Consider the following 9,913-nt stretch of genomic DNA (forward strand, 5'->3'; position numbering starts at 1 on the left):
TGTTATATATGCTGTATAGTTTTACAGTTTAAAATATAGATGTTATTATCGTAACCGTTGGACCCCTCACTGTTGAAGTTGTGAAGTCGTTTGAATATTCCTCAACTGTCTATCATTTACATTTGAAAAGAACAAGGTCTGGCAGAGAAGGACAGAAAGGTCTCTTCATAACTACGAAGGGGGTCAATTTTGCTGAATGCGTATTCTCAATCAACAAGTAATAAGGTGGTAAAGATCGACCTGGTCGACATTTTTATATCCTCCACCGTATAGTGTACAATCTGTATTTCTTTAAAAATTCGAGACAATGTCATCAAAATTGTCTGCTAGAAGGATATTCTAATAATAAAGAAGATTAAATACCCAAGTTGGAAAAGTAGGTTAGGAACTTTAACATAGAAAAAATTAAGCGGATCATATGTATGTATTTAAAAAATTTACCTATATTCATAAATTTCTTGGGAGAAGAATTTTCTTTATCAAGGACCTGGAATACCAAATTACAAAAAGTTTGTGTGAAAAATGCGACAGAACCCTCAAAATGTCACAAAGATTTGGCAGAACCCTTGTAAAGATATGGATCGATTTTCTGTGCAGCATCCAAACCCCCGAACTGCCAAATTGAAACCTTTTCGGTTGTAAAATGTGGCTACATGCCTTAAAATGCGAATACGAGACGGAATCTTTATATGAGCGCTATGACAAAATACGGTCTAATATAGACCAAATATATGACAGCCTCCCAAAACCAAATTTGCTATACCAAACACCCTAGGAGTAATAGCAGTGCAAAATATCAAAAATTTCTATCCTACATATTAAGGGTGTGAATGGAAAAAAAACTGAAGGACATCACAAAAAAATAATAATAATTCCTAGAATTCTTCCAATTAAATCCAAAGGTGACTTCTTCTAAATTTCATCCTTCTCTAGAGTGCCCAACACGCCAATTACAGGCTCAAGTATATGTCCTTTTCAACTTAACCTAGCCTATCTTAAATATTACCGTCATATTTCATATTATTTCAGTCGGTTCTAATTTTTTACATTTCAGGTCCGAAAATATTTTCGAATAAGGTATGGGCCATTCTTCACGACATTTTGCATGTAGGATGGGTTGGGCCAATGAAGCCCTCCATTTTTTTTGGTAAGGATTGGTTAATATTTAGGGAATGAAATGGAACAAATATTTAATTTTTGTCGGTTTTTCTGACCCGAACATTGCGAAATTGTACATGGAGGAGGGGATAGGGCCAAATAATTAGAATGCCTGTTTTAATAGAGATCAGTCATATTTATCGGGTCAAATGGGCCTTGATCTTTGTTTGAACCAGTAAGGAAAGTAGTAAAGTCGGACTGGGCCGACTATATGATATCCTTCACCACTTTGGGTATGTTGTACATATGCATCCTTACAATTGCATGTCAATTTTCCCTCGACGGAACATACTCATGTCTTTCTGCAACTTATGCTTAATTTAATTTCATTCGGGCAGATTTAGAGTCGTCTGCGTACCATGGGACAAATTTAGCAAAATTGATACACCCTATTCGGTACGCCGCACTGTCAAAAATTTAATATCAATCAGACACCCGTTCGAAATAGATATGGGAGCTATTGCTGCATTTGCACCAATTTCAACAAAAAGCAATAACGTCATTTAATTTTCAATTTGATACGTTATGCAAAATTTCGTGTTATCGGACAAACATTATCTAAAATTGCACCATTTATGTAAAATTGGGCGAATATATGTGGGAGGTATATCGAAATCTGAACCGATTTTTTTCCAAACTTACCACCCATTGTTCTAGACTTAATTCAGTATGTTATGCCAAATTTCGTGCAAATCGAAGGATATATAGGGACCTTGTTGCTTTATTTACGTAAAATCGGACGAAAATATATATGGGAGCTATATCTAAATCTGAACCGATTTTCACGAAATTTAACATACATCTTTCTTGGCATAATTCAGTACGCTGTGCCAAATTTCGTGCAAATCGAAAGATTTATAGGGACTTTGGTGCACTATTTACCTAAAATCGGGCAAAAATATATATATGGGAGCTATATCTAAATCTGAACCGATTTTCTCGAAACTTACCACCCATTGTTCTAGACTTAATTCAGTATGTTATGCCAAATTTCGTGCAAATCGAAGGATATATAGGGACCTTGTTGCTTTATTTACCTAAAATCGGACGAAAATATATATGGGAACTATATCTAAATATGAACCGATTTTCACGAAATTTAATACACATCGTTCTAGACTATTTTCAAAACGCTATATCAATTTTCGTGCAAATCGAAAGATATATGGGTGCTCTATTTACCTAAAATCGGACGAATATATATATGGGAGCTGTATCTAAATCTGGACCTGGACATCATTCTACACCTAATTCAGTACGTTTTGCCGAATTTTGTGCACATTGACGAATTTCGTGCAATAGGGACTTTGGTGCACTATTTACCTAAAATTGGTCGAATATATATATATATCTAAATCTGAACCGATTTTCCCAAATTCAATAGGGTTCGTCCTTGGGCCAAATAAGTGACCTGTGCCATATTTCTTCCATGTTTACAATTTAACATGGACAGACTTCACCACACCACAGTGTGACAGGGGTGACAAAATATATGTGGCGTATATATTTACTCTAGAAGGACATAGACCCGAGACGGAGACCTTTAAATTGATACTATTTATGTTGTCGTATGTGCTCGGATGTGGGAGTTACACTTAAATATTTACAGGTGCTTACGTATTCAGATATTGACCTCTATTACAAAATATTGACCAGGCTTGGTCGTTGTGTGGGGTATCGTATGGTCGGCCCCGTCCGACTATACTGCTCCGCTTAAGGGTTGTTAATTGCATTGCTAGTTTGCCTCCAAATTCTTAGAAGATAGTCAAGTTTTTGAGTTACGGCGTAATGAATTTTTGCTGATATCTTAGGAGTTCATGAAAAAATATCACATGTCTCCTGTCATATCGTAATTTTCTGACTGATTTTTTGGTCTCAAGGACAAGGAATCTATATTCGTGTATTTTCACCGACCTTTTCCACTTTCACTCAGATAGTATTATATAGACGAACCTCGGAGCACGATAAACATAAGTTTCTCCAAACGTTGAATATCAATCAATATTTACACATTAAGGACCGCAAAGAAATCAGCCTGGGACCGCATGTTTTTGGACAAACTTGTGAAATAAGTGTGAAACATTTTTCTCTGTGAAAACACGAGAGACACGGAACGTGAAACACGAGAGAACTCGTGAGCGGTTCTTAATGTGTTAAACTAGTAAAAATGTGTCAGTCGATGTTGCCGACACATAAATACCCTTACGCTGTGCCATAGGTAATATACATTTATCCCGATTTTTACAAGATATTTTGCATTGCAGTGGCCTGAGGAATCACTGCCTAGTTTCGAAGGGGAATTGGTCCAAAGAAACATTAACAACAAAGCAAAGTATATATACCCTCTTTTGTATACGGTACAAGATATACAAAATTCTTAGAGGTACATCTTTCTGACCTACTATGTCCCAACTGTACATCCATTAGGCCATGTAATGTTGTTATCGCCTGCCTTCTTCAACTAAGTATATTCTCTGACTATATTTTCGAGTAAATCATTAATTAAAATAATTATTTTTCTTTTTTTGTAAAAATGGACTCCCGTTTTAACGTCATTCTCGTTTAACGTTCGAGTGCATGCCAGAAATATGCTGTGCGGCACACTTTTGTTGTTCGCTCTCTCGTTTGACACTTCGTTGTCTTTTCAACGGAACCGAAAAATTAGTTTTTGACTAATTGGAGCAGACAATCTGCCGAGATAATAATTCAAATTGTCACGATTTAAAAGTGAAAATTTCATTTCATTTAAAAAATAAAATAATACATATTTAGCATTTGGCTGCGTGACAATTGCAGCACTGCTAAATGGCGTTCTATTCTAAAGTGGCAAATTAGTGAGGCATAGATTATGGGGCATTCTTTTTCAAACATTTCTAATTCGTTGCACATAAACATTTGCAAGAGCTAATGGACCATTCAAATATTTTACTTGATTAATAATGTAATTCCCTTTATGATTATGGCATTTTTTCCTTGAAAATATTTTCTAATTCCACTGCTTTATAATTTCCTAATACTTTTCCCCTTGGCAATTTTCATTGAAATTTTTTGTATTTTTGTTTTTTTTTTTTCTGCCGTTACTGCATTTCATTCAAATTATGATTTAAATTTGTTTATTTTGGATTTCGCCAAAAATTCTAGTTAACGATTTTAATGGCTTTGTAAGTGAAATAATGCGAAACAGATTTTTTTCGGCGGAAAACTTATAGCAATCAACAAGTGAGCGGACTGGCTGGCCAATTTAGAAGCGTCGATCGCTTGCTCACTCGTTCGCTCTCTTTTGTGTGCATTTGATTGAGTGGCAATGAACTTTGTGGATATGTAATCGAATGGAAATGTTTACGAGCTTGTAAAAATTTACGTTGTATTTTGGGGGAGTACATATTTCTAGCTGGGTAGTAAAAATGAAAGACATTGACATATTTGAAGAATCGGAAAGTCAGGTGGATTTGAAAAAAATCGTTGGTCAAAGAATATTTTTTCAAGCGACCATAGAGGCGTGGTTTTTTTAAAGGAATATTTTTTCAAGCAACCAAATAGTCGTGGATTTCTTAAAGAATATTTTTTTAAGCAATCAAATAGGCGTGGATTTCTTAAAGAATATTTTTGATAGATACCAAGCAACGGGTCTGAGTGGCTTTAACATGGCGAAGTCCAGGCTTATCTTGTCCCTCTTTCATCGCAGTTGTGGACACTGACCTTCCCGCGGTGTCACCTAGGTTAGCTACTTTTATCAACAGTTGAAATAGTGAGTTGATAGCTGCCATGAACCGAGACATGAATTTGACTGCGGATTTATGGTCAACAAAAGAATAAAAAACCTCGTCTTCAGATTCACTCCAGTAAATGAGCGAATTGATATAATCGGTATAAAAGCGAAGTTCTTCTACATCAATCTTATTTGCGCCCATGCTCCGACCGAAGATAAAGATAATCAGACCAAAGACATATTTTACGAGCGCCTAGAAACAGCATTTGACCGTTGCCCTGGAAATAACATTAAAATTCTGTTAGGAGATTTTAATGCAAAAATCGGAAGGGAAAATTTCTTTGGCCCCACCGTCGGAAAATTCAGCCTTCATGAAGAAACATCCGACAACGACATTGAGGTTGATTGACTTCGCGGCAGTAAAAAACGTGGTAGTTAGCAGCACCAGATTCAAGCATCTCGATATACACAAGACCACCTAGATTACTCCTGATCAAGCAACGAGAAATCAAATTGATCATGTTGTGATAGACGGAAGGCATTCATCCAGTGTATTTGACGTTCGATCGATCCGGGGAGCAATATCGAATCGGAAAACTACCTTGTAGCAGTCAAGGTTCGCACTCGCCTTAATGTTGCAGCAAAGGTGTGATCTAACACAACACAGAAACTCGACGTCGACAAGCTGTAAACACAACAGGTAGCCGAGGCCCACATCGCCCAATTTACACACCTGCTTGGCGAAATCACTTTTTGTCCCGATAATAGTATAGAAGCACAATGGCAAAGAATTGCCCATTCCCTACAAACTGCAGCAAAAGCATTACTTGGGTACCAAAAACCACCATAAAAAAGTCCATGGTACAACCAGGAGCGTCGTAATGCTACTGATGTGAAAAAGACAGCGTATGGGGCAACCATGCAGACAGTAGCAACATGTAATGCGATGGAGAACTATCGGGAGAAAAGGAGAGAGGAGAAAAGTATTTTCAGAAAAAAAGAGCGTGAGCAAATCGAGATGTACAGGTATCAGAATGAAGTCCGGAAATTTTACCAACAAGTAAAACACCAAACCGAAGGTTTTGGTGCAGGCACATCCTACTGTAGAGATCAAGAAGGAAACGTGGTAACAGATACAGACAGCGTGTTAAGGATCTGGAAGGAGCATCTTGAAAAGCTTCTGGTGTCAAATAGCGGCGGTGAAGAAGATACCCCAGAACCAAAAAGAGATGATGGTGTAGAGTGTATACCACCTAGCCAAGATGAGGTCATAAAAGCAATTAATCGGCTCAAGAACAATAAAACCGCAGGAGCCGATGGGTTACCAGCCGAACTATTCAATACTGGTGGTCAGATGCTGGTCAGGAGAATGCACCAGCTGATTAGTACAATTTAGCTAGAAGAATGCATGCCCAATGATTGGAACCTCAGCATCCTGTGTTTCGTGCACAAAAAAAGGAGACAAGACTATATGTGCCAACTATAGAAGAATAAGTTTCTTTGCCATCGCATATAAAGTGTTATCCATTGTGCAGTGCGAATGATTGAAGCCAATGGTCAATGACATTATTGGACCATACCAATGCGGCTTCAAACCTGGCAAATCCACCATTGACCAGATTTTCACTCTGCGCAAATCCTGGAAAAGACCCACGAAAAACACATCGTTTTGAAAGCTTACAGATCCGGTTAACTTCTATTGGCAACATTTCACGAAAGCTTCAGCATCAAATTTGTCGTAAACACAAACCATAAATATAAAACAAAAGCACAGTTTATATATTATTATAGAATTTGTTAGCATATTTTTGGGGATTGCGCACATATTTTATTAGGTTGTTCTACAATTTGGAGAAGAAATGAAATTGTTAAAATGTTGAATATCGTATTTTGTCAAGATTCCATGCTCTGCTTTTCCATAGACATAAATCTGACACATGGATAGGTGGTCTCAATTGGATTGTTGGGAAAATATGACCTCGAGATTTTTATACCCTTCACCACACTGTGGTACAGGGTATAATGTCTTTGTGCATATGTTTGTAACAGGCAAAAGGAAACGAGGTAAACACATAGTTCCTTTTGAGAAGTCGATTTATGCATGTCCGTCCGTCCGCCTGTCTGTCCATTTTAAATTGTAAACAAAGTACAGGTCGCATTTTTGATTCGAATTCGAGAAATTTGCCACAGCTCATTTATTTGGCCCAAGGACGAACCCTCTTGAAATTGGCAAAAATCGGTTCAGATAAGAATATAGCTTCCATATATATTTTCGTCCGATTTAAGGTAAATGGTGCACCAATGTACCTATATATCTTTCGATTTGCACGAAATTTGGCATAGCGTACTGAAATAAGTCTAAAGTGGTGTGTTTTAAGTTTCGTTAAAATCGGTTCAAATTTAGATATAGCCTCCATATATAGTTTAGTCCGATTTGAGGTAAATCGTGCACCAAAGTCCCTATATATCCTTCGATTTGCATGAAATTTGGAATAGCGTACTGAATTAAGTCTAAAACGATTTGTGCTAAATTTCGTGAAGATCGGTTCAGATTTAGATAAAGCTCCATATATATTTTCATCCGATTTTAGATAAATAGTGAACCAAACTCCCTTTATATCCTTAGATTTAAACAAAATTTGGCATAGCGTACTGAATTAAGACTAGAAATATATGTGATAAATTTCGTGGAAATCTGTTCAGATTTAAATATAGCACCCATATATATTTTCGTCCGATTTTATGTAAATAGTGGCCCAAAATCCCTTTATATCCTTGGATTTGCACAAAAGTTGGCATAGCGTACTGAATTAAGCCTAGAACGATGTGTGGTAAATTTCATGAAAATCGGTTAAGATTTAGATATAGCTCCATCTATATATTTATATATATATATATATTTGCCTCCGATTTTATACAGTGCAAAAAAAGTCCCTATATATCTTTCGATTTGCACGAAATTTGGCACAGACCACTTAATTGAGTCTGGAATGTTGTGTGTTAAATTTAGTGAAAATCGGTTCAGATTTAGAAATATCTCCATATACATTTTCGCCCGATTTAATGTAAATTAATTTACCCCTATTAATTTACCGATTGGCACAAAATTCGGCATAACGTACTGAATAAAGTCTAGAATAATGCGTGTTAAGTTTTGTGAAAGTCGGTTCAGATTTAGATATAGCTCCCAAATATATATTTTCGTCAGATTTTATGTTAATGGTACACCAAAGCCCCTACATTTCTTTAAATTTACACGACATTAGGTATTTCGTAAAAATCGGTTTAGATATAGATATATCTCCCATATATATTTTCGATAAAATTGTGAACGTATACACGAGATAAAATTGTGAACGGCGATTTGTACTGCAGCATACCAAATATGCGTAAATAATTTTGCTATGTTTAATACAAATGATACACCAAAGAATCTAAGTCTCCCCGATTGACACAGAATTTTTTTTATTAATTTCAGAATGGTATATCGGGGTTTTGTAATAGGTTCAAATATCTATGTAAATTACACATTTCGTCCATTTCCAAGGTCCTCTAAAGATGATATGTCTGTTCTATCTACAGGGTATTGTATATTTTAGCGTCTCTTGTATGTACCCAAAGTGGTGAAGGGTATCATATAGTCGGCCCCGTCCGACTTTTGAACTTTCCTTACTGGTTTTCTAAGGACTCGAGAATTTTTTAAATGTAGAATCTAGAATTTTTTTCTATAGAAAAGTAGTGACCCTGAGGGTCAAAAAACATGTTTAATAAAGAAGGTTCTTAATAGTCTTTCAAAAAATATTTTTAATAAATCCACGCTTCTTGGTGGCCCTTCAAAAAATATATAAAAAATATTTTTAATACATCAAAGCTTCTTGGTGACCCTTCAAAAATATTTTCAATAAATCCATGCTTTTGGCTTTTCTTTTCCAAACATGGTGTTACGTTTGTAACCACTGTGCTTGTGTAAAAACATAAATGCATATACTTCAATAGATCGTTTTGCAATTTGAACCTGAAATTAAATTTTGAAAATGTTGCAAATCGATTTATAGTCCAGATTCCGTGCATCGTTTTTTCCTATAGAAACATTTCTGAAGCCTGTGGGCCTCGATAATTTTTTTTCATAAAAAATAGTGACCCTGAGAGTCAAGATTTTGTCTCTATATAGGTCATTGCAAAGATTATCTATTTTTACAGATTGAACGAATAAGTGGAGATGCAAATATATTTCGGAACACACTATTACACATAGATGCTTGTACACTGAACTAGACATAAACTGTAATAAATTTCGTAGGTTTTTTTTGAGGGGAACTACTAATAGATTGGTCGACAATAACTAATCGACAAAAATTAAAAATAAACAGAACAGCACACAACGCCAAAAAACGTATAAATGTTTGAAACTATTTCAGAATGCTTCCGAAACGAATCATAAATGCTCTACAATGTAAATTCAACACAGATCATATTGTTTCACCGAACATACATTCAGATATCCCATAAACTATTCCCATATGCATCGATATCAAATGTTCGCCAGCTTATAGCCATTGAAAAATTCTTGATAGCCAAAGCAAATTGGTCCTCTCTTTATTTTTTTTTGTTTCAGTGATTCTAGCGCCAAATAGTCTATAAAATCTATAAAACTGTTGATATGTGCTGTTGTGTGCCAAGTTTCTGTCGCATAGATCTTTAAGTGTTTTGTTTCAAACTGAAGGGGAACATTTCGAATAGTGCGTTTCATACATATAGTATATTAAAGACTTTTTGATGAAATGCGAACATAAATGTATACATAATATGGTAAACAAAAAGAAAAAAGAGAGCATCGCCACATAAGTAGAAGTAAATATGTATATTACTTGGTCCGTTGTGCCCTAGTAATCGTTTGGCGGCATAAGATGGGCTAAAAGTTATAAAAATGCTCTGCTTTGTTTGTTTTATTAAAAAATACAGAAAAAGCAATTTTCGAAGACAAATTCACCCACCCAGACAAGCACAGTGGTTATAATCAGAAAACATTTTTCCAAAAAATATTTT

The sequence above is a fragment of the Musca vetustissima genome, unplaced genomic scaffold (assembly GCF_032173495.1).
Source record: "Musca vetustissima isolate MV318-11 ecotype Yass unplaced genomic scaffold, APGP_CSIRO_Mvet_v1 utg1801, whole genome shotgun sequence".
Lineage (NCBI taxonomy): Eukaryota > Metazoa > Arthropoda > Insecta > Diptera > Muscidae > Musca > Musca vetustissima.